Genomic DNA, 22,201 nt, shown 5'->3' with positions numbered 1-22,201 from the left:
CCACTCCAGCTACTTATCTACTGGGGTACAGCATCCTCGAGGGCTCCGGCAGCATTACCCACTTACACAAATTTAGAGTCAGATGTTTAAGGCATTGAACACTGAACTCCTTATTTCATATTAACCAAAGTAAGTCCTTTCCCCTAGTCTTAACATTGATTTATCTTCAAGCAGCAGCACATGCCTTTTGTTTCCCCAACAGATTTTGCTTGCATTGCACTTTTGAAAGGCCAGGCACGTTTTCTCACAGAAAAATACACAAATTTTCAGATTTAAAAAAAAAAAACCAAAAACCAACCCACAAACTTTCGAGAAAAGCAGAGAGCAGGTGAATACAGAAATTGTTTAAATGTAAATCCTTGACCCTACAGCAAGCTACAGTAGCAGCCACCTTTCTCAGCCAGAAGCACAAGATGGTGTTTGCACAGCTGCTCTGAAATCTGAGTGCTCCTACGACTCCTTCCTCCAGCCCCTTTTATAAAAGCTTAGTCAAAACTCCTCTGCAATGAATGCAAATCTCTGTGCTGTACCTGCCAACTGCCACTGTTTGAAAGGGAAGCACCGTGCAATTGCAAAGCTCCCAACACTGTGGCACCTCTGATCCTTAATTAGTTTCCAGCCATTTCTATAATTTAGGATCTTGTACTTCGGGTTAAAGGATGCACTCGCATTTCAGATAGGAAGCGGCGAACACGAAAACTATTTCTGAAAGAAGAATCAACCACTTCAGGAATTAAAAATAGCACGGTGTCTACACAAGTAGCTTCTGTGAAATTTTCTTGACAGAGAATCCCAAGCTACAGGTATATCTTATCTCCTTGTCCTCAAACACATTATATTATATTCTATCCTTTTAAGCTACGTGGCTATCTTCAGATGTTGCAATCCTGGCAGACAGAGGTGACAAGCTTTAACTAGGTCACCCAATTCTATTTTTATTAGTAATTCAACGTCACCTCTACATATCAAACATTTGATTTACGCTCACAATAAATGCTTGTTAACTTGTTCTTTGGTGGCATTTCTTGTTTTCTCGCTGCTCGCTCCTGTTACTATACAAATAAAATCCAAAGCAATCCCTCTGCCAATGGCAGATCGTTCCTTGCAGTATGTGACACAGTACTTGTTCCCAGCTACATTTAAAGATTTCAACAAAAAGGGCTCCTGTCTCTTCCCTTGAGAGTCTATTACACAGCTTAACAGATCTTTAAAGCACTTCCATTTCTGACAAGAGTCTGAGTTTGGGTTTTTTTGTTTGGTTTTTTTTTCCCCCCTTCTTTTTTTAAAACTAATTTCTAAGTCTTAGAAAGTGGGAAATTCTGAGGGAAGCATCAACAAGACATTAACCATAGAGACACAAACAGCTGGCTACAATATTGACAAATAAGGTAAAATCTGATATAATGAAGGATTTACTGAAGTACCAAGGTGCGGAAAGTGAAACAGCAAGCGAAAAAGGGCCCAGAGTAACCATTTGTGCAGAAAAGTAATCTATCTCAAAGGAAACAGGAACTCGGTAAAGATTATTACTATTTTAAACCATGATGTTGTTAATATTGATTCATTTCTGCAGAGATGAAAGAAAAACTCTGAAAGCCAGAGGTCTGTAATACTGCAATACTACTGAGCAATAACAAGTTAGGTAACATTAACACACACGAAAAAAAAAAAAAAGATGTAATTTTGCTGTTTTATTTGTTCAAGTTGTTCTCCAAGGAAGATATTTGCTCTAGGCTCTTTTGATTTTCTGTTGTTATTAACTCTTTATTAATGGCATTATGATAGAAGCATAGAGAGGCCTTGGGTAATAGTAAACTCAGCACCCGGCTCTTTCAGCAGACAAACACTTCTCTCTCAGCCCATACCAACATACCAGGAGATCTACACATCTGAGCTGTGACCTATGGCCAGGCATAAGTGGGCATTAATCCTTGTACAGACTAAGGAGAGCTGGACAAGATCTGGACTCTGTAGGGTACAGATTTAAAAGGGTTTTAGATAAGACTGAGTAACTTAAAAGCTTGCTAGTAGTAGCAAGAAGGAGAAAACTCCTATCACTATTGAACATAGTAGAAACTGAAAAGCATAAAGCTGTGAATATTACTGATGATGCATTTAACACTCCACAAATCTCCAGGTTTTTCAAAATGCATTACATCTAGAGGTAACAAGATCTATCCTATTTCTGTTTGCCCCCCTACAAACAAACTCCTGACATTAGAAAATCAACGGGACTTTTTGGCACGTTCACTGTGCGGAGCCTGTTCAGAACCATTCATACTGCATGTGGCTTTTAGAAAACAACTGAAGAGTGGGAGTAGTACTATACCTATAAGCATTTCTACGAGAGAGAGAATTTCTAGCTTCAAATCTGTCAAAAGCCAGGGACACGTACCATATATTCACTGAAGAAAAGATGGAATATTTTGGAATATATGGAATAGTTTTGTCTTAGCAGGTGTCTCACTATCCTGTCAGACCTGCACAGAGCACCCGATTCTGTAAACGACTTCATGTCCAGCTCGAGAATTTCCATCCACAGAATAAGGAATCTTAAGCCAAAATAACAAAAGAAACTTTAGGTATCTAAAGAACACCTCCATCAGTTATCCAAAGCAATCTCATTTTGCACTGGATGAAATCCTTTTGAGTTTTTAAAAAAATACCCAAAAACCTCAAACTCCAGAAAGAGACACCGTAACAGCCAGTCACTACCAGTCGCTTGGATGCTTGCTTACATCTAGAAGACTCAGATTAAAATAACATTTTTCAAAAGAAAAGAACACAACAATAAAAGAGTTGCAGAGTGAATTACGTTAGATTTCTTCCTGGAATTCTGAGTTGTCCTAAAAAACCAAATACTTCTGAAGGAAACAATTTCTGATGTTTTACTGGTAGGCATGAATACTTTGCCTCCTTTCTTAAAAGCTGCATTTCAGTTTTGTGTTCTCACAACAAAAACTGTTTGTTTTCTCTTAATTATAATTTTCCAGACCACTTAGTTCCTAATATGGGTTGCTGTCATTCTCATCACAGAGGAAGAAAATAGGAAACAATCTTTTTCTCCCCTCCCTTAGTGTTATGTACAGAGTTTCCTCATTTAAAAAAAAAATCTTACATGAATTCATGGATTGTGTGGCAAGAAGGTCACTACATGTCATAACAATCTGATTAGACAAGACTATTTTCAAAAATATCTCCAATTCTGTCCTGACCACTCCCTCACGCTGTTGCAACATCCTTTCCCATGCAACAGCATAAGTGTTTGTTTGTATGGTGAATTGGTTTGGCTAATGAATCCAGCTTAAAAGCACCTCAAGAAAGTTAATAAATAGGCTGTTTTTCAGTTGGATCAGTTCCATACATTGCCTCACTGTTATATGAACACCTATGCCAGCATTATCTTTATTGTCAGAGGTTGTCTGTGGCACTTTCAGCTAACCTAACTGAAGTACCATGAAGGGGGAACCCTACGCCAGTGCTACAGACATCATCTCCTCCTCCAGGGTGGCATTCGGATACTTTAATCAGAAGGTAGGGCTTTCCCTGTGCACAATCCCCTGCTTCACCCACTGTACCTGCCTTCTAACTCATGCAACAAATAAGGAAGAAGCCCTACAGACCATAGCTTCGGTATTTGTATTTCATATATAATGATAGAAGGCAAAATACCTGCAGGGTGCTTGAAGTTGAAGCTCAGTTACTTGGCACGGCAGATAATGTAGCAAATATGATCCCATGTTTTGAGAGACACCTGACAGTTTTTTCATAATTTAAAAATAAAATTCTCCTCTTTGCTTTTCTGTATGGCAAAATCCTCTCAAACAGTAAATAGATTTCTTTCCTAAAGTTTCTTTGTATTCTCTTTGTGCTCATACCACTTTGTTACTGCACGGATGACCGGGAGTTCCGAGCACTAAACAATACTATTTTTGAATGCAGGATAGCCGCTAAGAACATATTTCAGAAGTAAAAAGCAACACTGGTACTCTTCAAAAAGGAAAACAGATGTTGAGCCTTGCACAGCCCCGAACAGGCAATGTTCTATAGAGGCACTGTACCCAAAAAACATCCCGTTTGTTGAAACTCCCTTTTTCTACCCCAGGATTTGCAAGCATCTTAACACTGGCACGTATAATCTATAGTACACCCTTTGTAGCTATATTTCTATGTTCCATTCTACAGGGTCATCAGGAGATGAGAAATACCTTCATAGCTACATAAGTACATGGTGTATCTTGGGGCAGAGCTCTCAGCACACACACTTTGAAAAAGACTCAGTAGCTATCAGGTGTCCTTGTTCTCAAAAGTCTTCAACTTTTTGTGTCTTCCTAACAAAGACATGACATTCTGAGCACAGTACACTGTTCAAAGTCCTTCCATAATTCAGCAGCCCCATACTCCCTGGTCTCCTATGGGCTGATCCAAATTCACTGAAGGTCAGGGAGAGATTACATCACTTTTTTACAAAACCAGAATCAGGCTTCTGCTAGGGCTACAACTGAAGCGACAGATTTGCTTACATGATTCTGGAAACCATGATGAGCACCAAATCTAACATTTATTTAATTGAATGAAGAATAAGCTACAGATAGAATCACTGTCCACCATCGCTAAGTCCTCTCTTCGAGACTCTTTTCAAGGTCTTTCAGTCTGCTAACACAGCGTACAGCAAGCACACTCCAGCACACCACCGACACCTGCCTCCTCTCCAGCTTCCTAAAGCCCTTATGTTGTTGAAAGCCACCAGAAGATGCAATGTTGACAGAACTAATGGCTGGCCGAACAGATGGCGAAGAAAAGTTAATTGATCTACTGGGGCAGAATGAGTTGGCCTTGCTGAGGAGAATATGCAAAGATCCATAATGAACTTTCATTAGCAATGGAGAAAGTTCTGTCACACATACAGATTCTATTATGTGCATTTCATGATGCAAATCCAAATTCCAGCTTAATGACTTCTTGTATCCAGTTCAGAAAACTTAGCTCCTTAAAATTACTATGAAAAAAAAATATTTTAAAGCTTTTCCTTTAGTTTTTTCCAAAGTGAAATTTCTTCTGCTTCTGCCAAGCTACCCTCCTCAGTAATAAAACCGTAATTTTTAGACTGAAGAACAAGACTGTTTCCCTCACGCCCCTTTCAGTTTTTGGTTTTTTAAAGTCTATCTTAAAAGGAAAAGTATTTCTGCATTTTGTTGCAATAGGTCTCCGACAGGAGAGAAAGAAACCTCAAAGAGGGATGCTCAAAAAATCAGAAAATGGAGCATTGACAGCAACATCAGTGCTACTCTGAAAAACATACGGCAGGCACATCCACATTGAAAATTGTAGTACATTATTAAGTCCCCACAATAATTTAAAAACAAAAATCCAATTGTTAGGAATCATTAAGGAAAAAGATGGTCAGATATTTCACGTAATATTCAATTCTGAGGTGTGGTTTTTTTCCCAGAGCAACACACTAAAAAACATATGCAAGATCAAAAGAAAATTCTGGAAACCTGAAGCAACAGAAACACATACCTATATTCCTACTAACCTTGTTATTCTTCCAACCTTTGAGGAATTAAACTTACAACTCGCCTTCCTCCGTATCAGGTAGAGTAGCAAACCTGTTGCAAACAATCCAGGATCTTTAAAAGTGAGTCCCTGCACAAGAGCTTGACCCTGTGAGAGTCCTGATTCACTCCATCAGCGCTGGACCACTTGCTACAGCACGCTCCACGCCCTCCTACTCCACGTAAGATCAAATGCAGCCCTTGAGCACAGGGAAGCAGTTCAAAAGTTCCTGCAAGTAAGGAAAGTTTGGTTATCTCCCTTTTTTTTTTTTTTGTGGAACAAGATGATGATTGCTCTAATTATACTGGCAGTAAGCAGAGTGGATGTATTAGCTGAGGTGCTAAAAATATCAGAAGGATATACTTATTGCAGGAGAACTGTGCAATGCAGTCTATTGTAGCAGATGCTGCTATAAACCCTGGCTTAAATACATATATTTAAACACATCACGTATCATGTACACATGTATTTAATGATAAACAAATTTCTGTGAGGCTGGGAGACTTGAATTTGCCTCCAACAATTAACATGCCTCTCTCAATCAAAAGACTACCAAAAAAAAAAAAAAAGAAAGAAAAGCTCTATCGGACTAACAGGAACTTTTTGCAAAGATAAAAATCAACAAGTCTCTGTATAAAATTCATTCTATATAAATGAGTTTTTAAATAGCTACACATGGATTAGTAAAATAAAAGCTGTTGCAATAGCATTACATAGATAACATAAAGACTGTCTAAGACTTTTATAGATAGGTCAGACATTTCCATAGCAGGGATTTATAAGAAAGCCCCAACGGCACATAAGCACCTGAGTTCCCGCTGTTGTTCTCTTCAGCATTGTAGGAGCAGGCCTGCAGAAGGCTATCGTTGGCTGGAGAACGCAAGCACTTCATTTTAACAGCTGGTAGTGTGCTCCCAACCCACCTATTCAAGCAATATGCTAAATGAGTGCAAGAGGCAAGAGAGGGCGAGACCCCTTCTCTTCTCCTCTCCCCCGACCCGCTCCGTGCTATAAATAGCAGTTTTCAGAGCCACTGTTTCAAGCAATAAAATTACAGAAAGGCAAAGTGAAGAGACCTCACAGGAATTATGAGGTGAACTTCATTCAGATAAAGATGATATAAATGAAGCGTAATATTCCTATCTGCTCCCAGCTGCTCCCATCTCTTTTCCATTCAACAGAAAGATGACTTGTAGGGCGCATACCACCCAACTGGGCTTTTTTTTTTTCTCCCCGAAGAGGAGGTACAGTGTTATGGTCAGTAATCCAGGAAGAAGGTAGGAGAGAAAAAATAAAACAATCACTGCAAGAATTAGATCTGTATAATACATAATTAGGAACATCGCTGGTGGAAAAAAAATATTAAAATACATGTCACTGTGTATAAAATTTTAGTTTTCCATTCCTTGAAACCAGCCAGTGCTTCATTTTCCCATCTAGAGAGACAACAGGGACTCCTCTTAAAAGCTGCTCATCACCCACAGCTTTTACAGACACCCCTTTGAGGAGTATTATTAATCCATATGCTGCTGTGTGCAGCACAGGGCTGAGTAACTGCTCACTTCAGTGCTGCTTAGCATGCTAAACTCAAAACCTCACAAAAAAGGGCCATTATGAAGGATATTTGTGAATGCCAGCAGGGTGCATAAAACCTCAGAAACAACCCAAGTACAGGAAACATAAGGCAGGGAAGAGAGGAGAGCAGCGATCCAGAGACTCGTGCTTCTTTCTGGCTCTGGCACTTGCTGTAGGTGACCCTTATGTAAGGCAGTCCATTTTTCCATGTCCCCACAAATCTGTAGCATGGGAGCAATGATGCCAAGTCCTTCAAAATCCACTGATGAAAAATACTCTAAGAGGCATTTTGAGATTACTGAGGAAAAGGAAAGTTTATTCTAGGTCTGGGATCAGCTGCTCATCTGTACTCAGCCCTCAGCACCACTAGGTTCTCTGAATGGACTCACACCTATATCTATTAGGCATTCGTGCACTTTTCAAGACCAGTAAGCAACACTATAACCATCTTCTGACCTCCTACATAATGTAAGCAACACAATTTCATCTAGTAACTTCTGCAGTGAATGCAACAATTTATTTTTTTAATAACACTACATATAATTTTATCCAAACTGTCATTCAGGCCCTCAGAGCTGGGAAAACAAAGACAAACATTACAGAAAAGTTTATGATTTCCTTACTCGGAGGATTTCCACTCTGCACTCATTGGTTTTGGCACACTTACTGTTGGGAGTTTTTCTTCTTCTCCTTGGTTATAAATATTCCATGCAGACTTTTAATTAGAGCAGCATGTTTGTTGGCTGAGACAAAAGTAATTGGATACCCCCTTACCATATGGGCTTCGTTCATCTGGATGGACTTACACTAATATATAAGCATCAAATCTCTGCATAAATAAAACGGAGTATATTTTATTGAATTAAAAGTTGAATTGCTCTTACCAACAGGTGTAAATCATAGTTTGAAAGCAAAACAAGTATTTGATCTGGTCCTCCCATTAATTAGCAACAGACGAATTAACAACTGAAGGAAAATATGCACTTTTTAGCCTACTATTGTCTGGGTTTAAGCTGATCTCGTAAAATGCTTCATTCAACATGAATTTGCTTCTAAAGTTGCCCAAATTAGTTCCAGAAAGCACTGGGGTCTCACTGAACCCTACTTCCACATCAGCAAAACAAAAGGAACTCTATAGGGAAAGACGAAGCAAAAACACGGAGGTGGAAATGAAGGAAAACAGAAGCAAACACAGAAGCAGCATTTTAACTATAAATACAATAAAAGAGATTATTAAAGCAGAAGACTTCATATTGTTAAGGGCTCCTAAAAGAACAACAACAAAAAAAAATTAAATGGAGGCTCAGACTTCACCTTTCCGATTCATAAACTTATTATTGGGAAGAAATCTTCTCCCCAGACTACATCATCTACTACATCACAACTGACCACATGCAACATGGAAACTTTCAACAGTCTGCAGGAAGTTAACAGATTATTTTCAAGAAAATTCCTCATTATCATGGAAACCTGTCCACATACTGTCATTTCAATACTACTCCAGCATTAGAATTCCTACTCGTTTATTTCTTTTAAATTTTTTTGCCATGTTCTACATATCTCAGTTTTATGGTCACATTTTTCCAGTTGGTGGGGGCTAGACGTTCCTAAATGGTTAGCACTTAGCAGCTGCTACTGGGATACATGGCCAGGATTTTAAAGAGTACAGCACTCAAAAGACAGCCAAAGAAACCAGCACTTTGGAAAATGCTGGTATTTATTTCAAGGTGGAATTGTACAAAAGTTTGCTCAGAGAGTGAGAAGCATAATTCGGATTTCCTGTCTTTGAGTCTTAGTTTCAGACCTTCTTTAATGTGTTCTTCCATAAGAGAGATGCCTTCTTTTGCTTGTGGATACCCGATTAAGGATTTTATTTGTATTTTTCAAACAAGCTCTCTCATTTGCTTAGGACTCTCCCAAAACATACTATTAATGCAAGCGGATTTTCCAGTTATTGCTGTCTTGTCCACAATTAGTGGTGCTTTCCACTGACAGAGCTGACGTTTCAGGATTTGCCACTGGTTCCTACGTATTAGCAAATATATGTCTCTATCTAGAAGAAGGAAAAAAAAAAAAACCCACCAACAAAAACCCCAACTTGCCCCCGTTGCCAATTCAGCTTTTTATCTTTTGATTTAGTTAATGATTTACAAATTACAGCAATCAAAAGAATGCATTGATTCTATCAAGCCATCTAACACCCTGCCCTACTCAGAAGACTTTGGGCACTGGATTATATCCAGTCAGAAGGACGACAACAATAGATCACTCTAAATTTCACATCTAAAATAAACCATAAATTAAAATGGCAAAATTAAGAATTTCTACAGTACATAAGGGTAGGATGCCTTAGCTGTGACTCTACCATCTTGATTTTCAGAACTGGGCACAGACCCAGATTTCACAAGTGGATGTAGGGACATGCTGCGAGCAAACAGATACAGTTTTCATCCGCTATTTGAGTCCATTGCTCTGGGTTTAACCTTCATCATTTATGCCCACCTGCAGTTCTTACAAACTTACTTTTCCTGCATATCTAAAACCTCTATACTGTACCAACAACCTTAACTCTGTTCTCATGTAAAAATACACATATTGGGGTATAAGCACTTAAATATACACACCATTTGGTTGCTAGAGCCTTCTCTCTTGCAACCTCTTGCCACCTCACTACAGTTCTACCTCGTTTATATCACAGTTGCCCAACAAGACTTTTTCTTCCCGCTTATGTTTCTTAAATTTATCCCAGTGCTTCCTATATTTTTCTAAAGGACTGTTATATATTATATACATCTCTGATATTTAAAGCCTTAATTTTTATTTTTTAAGAAATGTACAGCCTTGCACCACTCTGTGTATTATAGTTGCACTGCCAGACAAGTTATTTAGTCTCTACACTGCAAGGCAGATGTGATTCATGCTGTGTCCCACAAGTTGAGGAAGCCCTTTTCCTGTTGCCCAGATCCAGCAGAGAAATTCCGACCCTTTCTGACTCCCAGACTTGGGTATTCCCAACACAAAGAAGAGGAGCAATGGGCACTAGAGTCAACACACAGCTGTGGCATACACAGGACAGCTTTAGACACCATGGTGCAGGACATAAGCACCAGACACACAGGCATTCAGAGTTCAGAGGGATAAGCATGTGCATATGTGCTGGTAGGCTGAAGATTTTTTTTTTTTCCTTCATTCTAGGGTTTCTGTTGAGGTTTTTTTGGGTTTGATTTTGGTTTGGGTTTTTTTTTTTTACATTTGTCAGGCTCCCATATTTTATGTAACTATTTTCTACCATTACAAAGAGATAGTTTTGCTGTTGTTATTTTTTCCTGTCTTTCATCAAAGATCTTTATGCCCTGAAGAAACAACAATAAGAGGAATTTCGAAAAGATACATTTGAAAGACATTCTTTCTATAACGCAGACAATTACGATATACAAGTTTATCGCTCAGCCCTCTATTCTGTACAATGCCTCCGATTCACAAGACGTGCTCAGTTTTAAGTGCAATGATCTTCCAGCAGTTTAGACCCCAACTGTTTCCATTATGACAGGCAAGCTATAAAACACTGCTGATGCTCAATTGGATAGTTCCAAAGGGCAGGGGCGTGCTGGATGCTTAAATTTACATCTAGTCTGAATAAGAGAACAACAGTTCCCATAGGCCACCACCTGAGGCACATTCAGATAAGTTACCTGGCCCACAGAGACCTAAGAGCACTGCTTGGTGGTTCATTATTCTCCTGTGCATTGGTCCAGGACACACAAATGGGATTTGGAGTTGGTATTTCATATGCAAATGTGTGGTGACTTTCTGCATCACTGGCAGAATGAAGGAAAGAAAAGCAGCTGTTGAGGAGACAGCATGTCATATTATTTATTCATGAGCAACTGGATGGAAAAATAGACGGGCCTTCCACTGTAAACAGTAAGATAAATATAAGGGTAAGGGCTTACAAACTGTGTTCAAAAAACTTAGCTTAACACTGATATATTGGGTCCTCTAAGTCAGTCTTCTAAGAGTCATACAGGAACCTGAACTTGGATTTGTGCTGGCAAATGTTTACAGACAAAACTGGCTTTCAAGGGAAAACTGAGTAGTCAGAGTCATCAACAAAATGCCATCAATAATTCCACTTTCCATGACATGAAATTACTGGTTTTCATTTAAAAATTAGTTAACGCTACTCTCAGAAACAAAACACAAAAGTCAGTGGCCCAAAACATCTTGACAGCCTTATAAATTGAGTGTTTAGCTGGACCCAAATGAAAACTTACTACTACAGGAGCCACTTTGGTATGCCCAAAATTCCTAATATCCTGGACATAATTTCCAGTTACATAGTGCCCTTTTACATTGCTGTGACAGCGCCAGAAGATATAAACAGCAATGTGAGCTCTCCTCCTGAGAAGCATCTGATTTCACCTTGTTTGAACTACTTGTGTTTGTTGATGTCTCCTTACTCATTGTAAAAGGCTTTAAAGCGATCTGCTTGCATTCCAATGAATCCTAAACTTCAGAATACTTTTAATTTTGCAACTGTTCTATTTTTAATCTAAAATCTGATCAGATGGCCACAAATAGTCTCATTTTTTCCTCACTATTTTTCAGCCTGTGCCAGGTAAAGTAGTCACAGGTGCACGCGGTGAGTTGGTGAATCTCTTGGGTATGGGACTCCTCTGTTACAGCTGGTTTTTTAAAAGTATCCACGTAGCAATGCAAATCTGCAGCAATTCAGAGTGTCAAACTTTCTTAACGTATTTCCTGATGCTCAAAAATTATTTGACTGGAGTAAGTCAACTCAAGTAATTAAGGACTACAACATGACTGGAGTAGGTCAACTCAAGTAATTAAAGACTAAAACAGACCAAGACATTTATTAACCAAAGTCATCTATAATAGACATCTCCTGATCCGTAATTACTTAACATATATGGACAAATTTGCAAAAGGTGAAAATTTAAAAAAAAAAGCCAGTATTATCATTTGTGCCAATGCTGCTTTATACCACTCTAGCAATGCAAAACGGATTTAAAGCAGGCATAAATGTATACCCATTTTAAAAAAATTGCATGATAAACTCAAGAGTATGTACAGAAATTACCACATATACAAAATTATGGCCCTAACATGCATTATACTACTGTGCTTGATTTTCAGGAATCAAATATCTGAATTCTGAATTTACACTGTATTTTCATTTCTTTCATTAGCAAGTTCAATTCCCGTGGAAGGTACAAAACTGATGAACCTTAAAGCTAAAGTTTAGTTAACTGAAGCAGAAGAGACACCTGAGACTAAAATACTGTATACTTCCTAAAAGAGAACAAGGCTTGGAGCTAGCTGAACCAATACACTCTTTTCTCGCAGGACACTGAAAGAGCCATTCAATTGCAGCAAGTTTTGATCATTACCACTGTGAGTCCAATTTGATCTCGTGACCCACAGGTAGAAACTCGGATTCCATTATCTGGCCCCTGCACTGCTGAGTATGAATTGAGATTGTGTAACGTGAAGGATGATCTCTATTTCATTTGTGCAGCAGGGAAAAGAGGTCAGGGAAAACAGAGGCAATAACACTGGCTGACCAACCACCTTTCTTCCCTTGCACAAGACGGGAAACCGCTCTATTCCTGGAAAGATACGTGGGTAGCAGCGAGAGAGAGGACACCATGAGTTGACCCTGGGTCGGCAGCAGAGCAAAACAAGAAATGAAGTCAATGCCACTTTCTGAAAAGAGCAGAAAGTGACAGTGATCACTAAAGGGAAAGTATTGTCATCTACTCAGCTTCCTCCTAGAAGCAAAAAAACTAAACAGATTTAAGTTTCCATCAGACATGAAATTAGGACTTGAACTAATGCCTGTTGTTTCCATTATCGTATTGCGTACAGATCATAGACAGGATAAGGATAGACACTTGGTCGATGAAAGAATTTCTATCCCGGCAGATTTTCATAGCCTGCAGACAAAAAAAATGGGGTAAGGGGGGGGGGAGAGAAAAAAAAAGGACACTGGGAGAGAACTGTCTTTGAACAAATAATACACCAGATCAACACCAGAGGTATGAGTAGGACTCGTACGTCCCGTTCCCCAGTTCAACACTCCACCCACTAGATGCTCACACATTTAGATCTGAATTCTGACTCCAAGCATGTGCTCATACTTCAAACTTTGTGTTTGTTCAGCACATCTGGGCTTGCAGGCTAGTCTCATCTTCAGTTTAATTCGTACCACAGACCTAAAAAACATTTCACAGAAAAAAGCGCATTGGAAACCATAAAAATTTGTGTCCTTGTTCTCCTAATTTTCCCTCAGTGTTCCACCCCAAGCAAAGAAAATCATTTGGCTTTACAACGAATTCTGCTGCAAGTAGTGTTATTAAGGGCTTCTTCATATTGTTTATCACTGGAATCTAACTTGATGCCTTCCTGAGCGCTCCTATGAATGTTTGTTTATTAAAAGGTTCGAGTGTTACTACAGCCCTATAAGCATCACAGTGACAAGCTCTCTCTTTACAGTTACAGAATAAATAATACGAGACCAGAGGAGAACCATAGACATCACCTTGTGTGACAGGAGACCAGGGCTTCTATGCTATGCAATTAGGGATGCAGTCTTAATGTCATATAGCAAAATAAAGCTAAAACCACAGTGCCCATGGGGCTAAAGAGCAGCAAGTTATTTTAAGGTACTGTTAGTAGGTACTATTCTCCAGTGCCTTGCCCTTACGCAGTCATTTTTACCATGGAAAATGAGTATACACTGCAGCTAATGCTATGAAGCAGTGTTTTGCAACTGGCACTTGCTAGGGTGTGAAATATTGCTACGAAAACCTCCTTATGCAAACAGAAATCCGACGGGGGGGGGGGGGAAGCACACATGAATCTCTGAGGAACTCTGTAGCCTTGGCAAACCACAATGGTACCACACCAATAGGTTTTGTATTATTTCTTTTTAACAACTGATTTCAAAGCACTTAAACTTAGACCAGTATCATTATCCCCATTTCATATCTGGTGATAAAAGCAGTGAAGCAAGGGACGAAGACTATTCCGAAAGCAATGGCAAACATGGGACCCCGCAAGTTTCAGTCTAGTGCTGTAGCCCAGAGCCTATAAATAAAAACATCTGTAGCATCACCAATAACAACTTTGGGACCTTTAAATAATGAGCATTCTTAAATAGCCATAACAATATTTCCTTTTTCTGACTCCAGCTATTAGGCTTGCCTTAACTCCTCCTATTAAAACACATTCCCACACAGGGTTTTCCTGAAAGGCATAAAAGGCTGCAGTGCTAACGTTGGTGCAGTGTCGATTACCTTTGCTCGCAGGATTCATTCCGTGTGATCCTTTCCTGATGAGCTTGTAATGTATTAAAGAAACAATTCCAACTCTCCATAAAAAAGAGAGCAAGTTTCTCATAAAGTAAGAGCACATTATTTCACGAGCAAAAAAAGAAAGATACAATTTAATCTCCAAAAATTAGCATAACTTTCCTATTATTCTAGAGACTGCTTGATTAAATTAGCCTATATCAGTTTAAAAAGAATGAGATATGAATTCTAAAGAAAAAGAGCTTAAAATTGAAATTCAAAGAATAAAAACCTAACAGGGATGCATAAAAGTGAAAAAACACAATATTGCACATAACAACAAACATCACGTAATCCCATAACACAAGAGTACGTGTCAGTCCACTCGGCAGGGGGAACAAGTCATCAGGCTTGTGCTCTGACCCACTGAGGCTGCATTCAGCCAGTGGTACTGGGGAGTCTTCTTTCCTAACAAAGACCCCAGTGTCCTGACAATTTGCAGGCTGACTAGAATATTCCAGCTTGTTTTCTCCCCCTGGGTTGCCTTGTTACTTGCACTAGATGATTTAGAAGATCGGTCACTCAAGTCCCACACTTAATGGGCAGGTGAAATACAGGGAGGCTTACTGGACTTTTCAAATTGCAGTACGCGCAGGGAAGAGAAGACAGACTGGTGGGTTGAGCTAATACTTTCGACAAGGCCTTTCTCTAGCTAATGCTTGAAAAATACTTGATAGGTACTGCAAGACAATAAAGGTAGAACCTAAGGCTGGTCAAGCAAGAGTTTTTGTTAGTACTTTCATGTAAAAGATGCCTTATTTTGAGTACCATACTGCTATGATTTCCTTACACGGGTTAAAGTACAAGTAGTAAGAATAATACTCTAATTGTCATATGTTTACATAAACATGAATCTGTATGTAAATGCACAGAAGCATGTACACGCTTAAGATATCAATAGAACGTTTGTCTACATAGTATAGCATTGGTAACTACGAGCGAGTGCAGTTTACGTTGCAAAGAGAGAATATCTTTCTGACCTGAAACCATATACCACACCAGGGTAACATCAGGCTAATAATTCCCTTTGAAAGAAGGAGCACAGCAGCTCAGGCTTGGCTCTGTCTCATTAAGTCCACGCTATATGGTGCAAATACAACCAGAGAACAACTGATCTTGAGGGGCAACAGGAGAGGAGGAGCAATATTTTCTTCACTTTAAACTACACTAACATTTTCACTGCCTTGCAATAATCGATTGCCTTTCTCACCCCTAGCAAAGTTCACAACCCACTGATCAAAACAATGATCCCTGTGATCCCTAACGTTAGTTTTGGTAATGGAGAGAAAAGATTTCACTGAAACCATATACCAGTTAGGAACTGCGGTTATCTGAACATAAAAGATCCAGTAATTTTTGCTGATGCGATCATTATTGCAGACACTTAATTGGCCAGAACTGTCAATGGCAATTAAATGCTTACAGTTGGGGCTCTCGGAGGCTCAGTGACTTACTGCGTGTTTTTTAAAGCATCCCTTAGTTCAGTCACACTAGATGACTGTGATAGTGCCTGGAAACCTGAATTTTATTCTGTGGTAACAGTTAAAATACCCAACAAGCAAATCTTGTAAAATTGGTAGCTTTATAGGTTGCAATCAATTGTATTATCTTTGTATAAAGAAATTATGCTTTTTGTGGGTTGTTTTTTTTTTTTTTTCATTTCTCACTATGGGAGGTTATTCTGATGGGAGACTGTAATTAGAACTGCAGTGAACCATTTGAGATTTGAAAGGTTGAAAACATTATCCTTCTGGGATGCTTTACTTCAAGAGCTTTTTGGCTGGTGGCCAAGCCTAAGCTTCCTTGAGTTCAACTGGGTGATTTAACCTCAAAAGTTTTATGAAAAGGAACTACCAACCTAAAACCTGGAGAGTCAAAAGGGCGGGACAGATGACTCACTAAGTAGCTCAGAAGGCTGGTGTAAAAAGTTGTCTCAAAAATCTCTCCTAGCCTCATAAGGTCAACATTAGTTTAGGAAACAATACATAACATGTATCACTTCCATATTATTTAGTACCTAACATAATGGCATGACCAAACGCAGGTCAGGCTCCGGCATTAGGTGTTAGCCAAACACAGGGAGGCACAGTCACTTCCTAAGAACATCACATATCAAGGTTTAAAAAGCAGGAACAGATGCAGCAGGTACGATGACAAAGCTCATTGAAAAGTGTATGGCAGACATCTCACTGCGGTACATCAAGGACAACAGCACAGGAAACAACCCACTGAATAAAGGTCTATGAGACATGGCCTCTCGTTCCCGTCCTGCCATTGACTTTCCATGCAACCTTCAGCACGCCCAAATATCTACCTCCACACACAGGTTTCGATTTCATCTAAATTAAAAATCCCTTCTTCATCTGAATTGGTGCCAGTCCAAATCCAAGAGAGCAAATCTGTGTTTTGGGAAGGGGGAGCCAACAGAAGGTAAATGCTATTGCTGGATTGCCTGCTCCACTGGTTTAGGCCTCCTTTTGCCTTCAGACAGACAGCAGAACACCAAGCAATGATTCATCCAGTTTAGCCAATTATTTTGTATGACATTCTAAAATGGGTACACACTCGGTAGATTTAGGGGTGTGAATTCAGAAAGACATTTTTCCCCACACAGGATACGCATTTTTCAACAGATTATGACTTCTGAATACTAGTGGTCGTGAAACAATGTGTATTCTTCCACCTTACCTTCAGCAGTGACAGAATCTCCTTGCAGACCTGGAAAAAATTGTTCTAGAGCAGCAGGATCCTTTTTTGAGATTGTTTTCTAATTCAAGGGCTTGTCTATCACAGGAGCTGTCTCTAATAAATTAAAATTTGTGTCATGGTGTTTGATACCTTACTACTGGATAAGAACCAAATCATACAATACCTTTGTGCACACTACACAGTCTTATTTATATTCTTACTTTTTAACAACATTTTATTTTATTATAAGCCACTGTACAAAAAAAAAAATGTATCATTAGTGTAAGAATTGGCTTCATACTAAAAGAGCAAAAAAAGGAAAGGGGGAGACGCATCCAAAGATCTGTAAAAGAAAATAAAACCACTGTATAAATCACTACAAAACCAGGTACCTTTATTCTAGTCTGGAAAAAAGCTGCACTTCATAAAATCTGACACTGTCACCTAGAGTCTACAAAAGGGAGACAGAAAAAGGAATCTGGATGCTAAATTTGCCCTTTATTTAGAGTCTGAAAATTATAACATCATAAATTTGGAATAAATCAGTCAACTTCAGTCCTTTAGACTACAGGCATTCTGTATTATAGATTGTACGGTAGATACTAAGAATTTGGATGCTAAATTTGTCCTTCATTTAGAGCCTGAAGATTATAACTTCATAAATTTGGAATGAATCAGACAATTTTGGTCCCTTACACTACAGGCACTCTGTATTATAGATTGTACGTTAGATACTAAATGTTAATACTAAGATGTATTCCTTTAGGAGTAGGCTTTTTGTGTGGTCTTCATTATTTTACACAGTTGGACAAGGAGCTTGGAAAAGGCAGCACGACTGGCTTCTTCACTGGTATTTCTACTTCCAGCCAGAGCAACAACAGGCAAATTAAAAAATAAAGTAGCCTGATCCTCAGGTACTGAGCACTTGAATTGGAAAAATATTTTTAGCAAATCCTCTGGAAAGTACAGTGCAGAAAGAATGAGGAGGAGGAAAAAGATGAATACCAACATTTGTTCCAAACATGACTGAAAGCAAGGGCAAATATCAAGGGGGAAAATTCAACCATTTGCATAACTAAGTGATTTCAATTTTTGTTTGATGTATTTTTTTCTTTTTCTGTCTCTCTCTGGGTTTTTAGGGTTGGTGGTTTTCTTGTTTGGGTTCTTCTAAAAAAAAAAAAAACCAAAGGAATAAAAAGTTAAATACTGGAAACAGAACGGGATGCAATAGCAGGAGAAGAAATGAAGTTATTTCACTTTTCATTTCAGCCACTAACCCACAGAAGCCGCTATTTACTCTCAGTTGCTCCTACTGCTTCATTAATTTCCAATGAATTAAAGATGCATTACCTTACTGAGAATCTGATGATAGAAAAAATATATAAGTGTGCAGTCTTATAATTGAAAACCAGCTACCTTTAGCAAGAAAATATTTTGGCTAGCAAATCCCTGTACCTTACTAAGACTGCTTCTTATAAGAACATAACCTCTGCATGGCTGGAGGTCAACAACAGGCTAACAAGAAGCATCTTGGCATCGTGTCCTCTGATACAACTGGACACATTGGAGCCGTACTGTTAAAACATGTACTTTAAAAAAAAGATGGAATATCATCAGGCAGAGGTACGCATGACACGAAAGCCTGCTCTAAGAGCTGCTGCGTTCAAAACTCCTGCAGTGAGGATGGATTCAAATCCAAGCCTCGTGCCTTGGAGGTAACAGGTCCCTCACCTACTGGGTAAACAGAATAAAATTCTCCTCTTCACTTGTGTAGAGACATACACATACCTGAGCCAAAACTAATAAATGTGACCTGAATTTGCAAGTAGTTTTTTCGTGACCCGTTTTGAATATAACCACTAAAACCTCTACCCAGCTGTACCTGCCACATAAATACCAGACCGTGCTGCTTCACAGGCACCGCTAACACCTCTGCACACACAGCTTGGTCCGCTTCCCAAGCCACCACTCTAAGGGATTCTGAACAACAGAGTCTGTACTTAAAATCTTCAAGGAGTTGAGGAATAATTCTAAGTCATATCCAGCTGCCTTAATTAAAAACAAATGCATTGTATTCATTGCAAGCTAAGTCCTGTTTCCACAGAGGGAAACAAGAAAGATTATAAACAACCCACTTCATGGCACTTAGAGAACAAAGCCTAAGGAACAGCAGAGTACAGCTGGCACACAGTGCAATAACAGGTTCTCCTGTATTGCTGCCACGCAGGACGGTTCTCACACCCTGTGCTGCTATCGGCATAGACTTAGTAGCAGTTTCTCACAAGCAACTGTGCCTGTGATGTACAATTTCACAGAAGGTAAAAGGAAGGCAGCCCAAAAAGCAAGATCTGCTGCGTAGGAGGAGATGATCTCAGAAGTGGTCCTAACATGTAACTAAACCGCTACAATTCCCACTCCATGGAGTATGACACTGCAGCACATAAAACTAGTGCTCTAAAAAAATTCCACAGTGCTTCTAAATGTTAAAAATGAGAAGACACATACGGCTTGCGCGAGCAGATGAGGTAACCATACTGCGCAGGGCAGATCCATGCTTGCAGCTTCACGCTTGCCGAGGCTGCAGCCACAGTTTTTATAAAGTGACAAACAGCATTGGATGTCAAGACTGAGAGACTAAGTAAGTTTTAGACAGAAGAAAGAAAAACAGATCTCTTTAAAAGATGTGTGAATTTGGGCAAGCAAAGAAATGGTTGCATCCTAAGTAAACTGTCACTTCTGGAAATACTCATCTCTTCATGAAAGCATTCCTTGGCAGGAATCTGCCTTTCTTGCTCGAACCTCAAGTAAAGCAAATGCATTGTTTGCAAATCCAAACATCCAAAACTCTTTTGCCTCATCACTTATAAACTAGGTCTCTACTGAGACCCCAATTTGAAGTTTGAGAGGGGAAAAAACATGAACCACAGGAGTAAATGCAAGGTATGAAAAACTGTAGAACAGACCACAGAGCTAATAGGATGCATCTTTGTAGTACGTATGGATTTTTTGACCAAAATGGATGGAAAGAGGTAATGCTAAACCTCCCACTCAGTAAGTGAACAAAGTATGGTAAGAAGATGAGAGAGGTAGTTCACATTTTGTGAACTGATTTGCTAGAGGTCAGAGAGAAATTAATTAGGCCTACAAGGGAAAAACATCCATACAGTAATTAATAAAAATACTATATTTGGACAGGTTACCCAAATAGTACAATAGTATTTGCAGGATTTTCAGATACGCAAGTGTATAAACTCTTCTTTGTGCTCTTGAAAATCTTGCCTAAAATGAGGCTGAAGGGACCGTGCTGAAAACAAAACGCTATTGCACTAGACAATGCTGTATAAAAAAAGAAAATTAACTGTGTGGAAAAGCTTATAACAGAAAATAGACAACGAAATAGAAATCTTAGAAGATACAAAAGACAGTCAGTTGCTCAGTTTAAGTAATCTAGAAGAGAATTCAGACAAACAATCCCCCACCCAAATCACCAAAAGCTACATGCACTAATCCTACATTTTCAACCACCAATCTGGCAATGTGAGTTTACTCCTCAAATAAGAGAAACTTCTTGAAGATCAGATGTTAAAAAGCACAAAGTAAAATACATTCACATTGCCTTACAAACTATTTTCGCCCAAATGTTTCATTTTTCTACTATGACAGCAGATAATACTGGTGAAATGCTCACTGAATTTGTAAACCAGGTGACTATAATGTGGCATAAACATGTTCATTATGCAAATCTGATTGCTTAAATCTTCGGATGTAGCTCATTTATTTGTATGAGACAGAAGATATTCAGTTCTTTGCCTTTCCTCAGCTAATTCACTAACAGATCTTTCTAGATAATTGTTCATATTCCACCAAAAGCTATTCACATTCCAGTAAAAGAAAGCACCTTACCCTGCAAAACAGTTCTGATAAGAGAAGAAAAAGTTACCTGGGGTTTGAGCTTGAATTTCGCTTCCTAATTCAGTGGGATGGGTTGCACTGATAAGAAAAATATAAATGCCTCATCTTTGAAATATTCAGAGACCTTTTAATTTACTTTTTTGAATACCATTGATGTTGTATAGAAAGAAACTCAATTGCTCTTGGAAATTGGAGGGTAGATACGAAATAATTGCAGGTCATAAGAATGAGAAAACAGGAGGACTGAGAAGGGTTAGCTTAGAAAACACCTCCTTAGAGGCAAAAAGAAGGTGGATGCTTAGTCCATCACAACAATATTCCACGACAAGACTATTCATCCTCTTGTATTTGTGGAGGAACTGGCTTCCCTTCTATAAAATTAACATCTTTTTCTTTTCCTCCAAAATCATAACGTCCCTACTGAAGCCACTAGTGCCATTTCCATGTGAGTCTGCAAAAAGCAATGCAAATCCTGAACAAAAGTTGGATGCTTCTGTAAAAATTTTCAATATATATATATGGCCGCATACACAAGCCCTCTCCTCTCTACTGTTTTTCAAGGCAATGTGATCCTGTTCTTGGTGTTCTGCTGTGTAGTGGAAATGGAAGTATTTGTGACGCATCTCCTATAGGCCATAAATATATTGTTGTTGTTGTTCTCTCTGTGCTAAGCGTAGGTGCTGACTCTGTGAAATCATTGTAGCTGGCTGTGAATGAAGCATGAAATGAAAAACCCTTGTCCATTCCACAGAGAGAATACAGACAGTGCAATATCATTTATTACACTGTGATAAAGACTGTGTGGTATACAAACAAAGCAGCCGCTAGTACTTTGAAATTCTCTCCCACTTTCCATTTTTACTCACATTATCCTCTTCTTCCTTAACTAGTTCAAAGAATCAGTTAAGAAAGATAGATCCACTTCCAGCAACCAACTCTGTCCTCATAAATACAGTGGAGCCCGATTCATGTAAATCCATTTTAACTGACTCATTTGACGTTAGAATGAAAGCGCAGAAATAAATTCAATCAGAAAAATGCTGGTATATAACATTTAGAGCATGCACATAAACAGTACCTTTGTTTAAAACACG

The 22,201-nt window shown here is 38.9% G+C and overlaps 1 protein-coding gene across 5 annotated transcripts in view; it reads right to left on the bottom strand.

Moving 5' to 3' along the window:
* Positions 1 to 22,201, bottom strand: part of LRRTM4 (leucine rich repeat transmembrane neuronal 4) — a 543,042-nt gene that overhangs the window by 358,950 nt on the left and 161,891 nt on the right. For all 5 annotated transcript variants that reach the window (XM_050910344.1, XM_050910345.1, XM_050910348.1 and 2 more), the window contains exon 6: positions 5,540 to 5,788. The gene's annotated coding sequence lies outside the window, so the exon portion shown is untranslated. The remainder of the gene's footprint in view (positions 1 to 5,539; positions 5,789 to 22,201) is intronic.

This window comes from Gymnogyps californianus, chromosome 23 (genome assembly GCF_018139145.2).
Source record: "Gymnogyps californianus isolate 813 chromosome 23, ASM1813914v2, whole genome shotgun sequence".
Classification (NCBI taxonomy): domain Eukaryota; kingdom Metazoa; phylum Chordata; class Aves; order Accipitriformes; family Cathartidae; genus Gymnogyps; species Gymnogyps californianus.
Note: the sequence above shows the minus strand (reverse complement) of the source record. Positions and strands in the feature narration are given on the sequence as shown.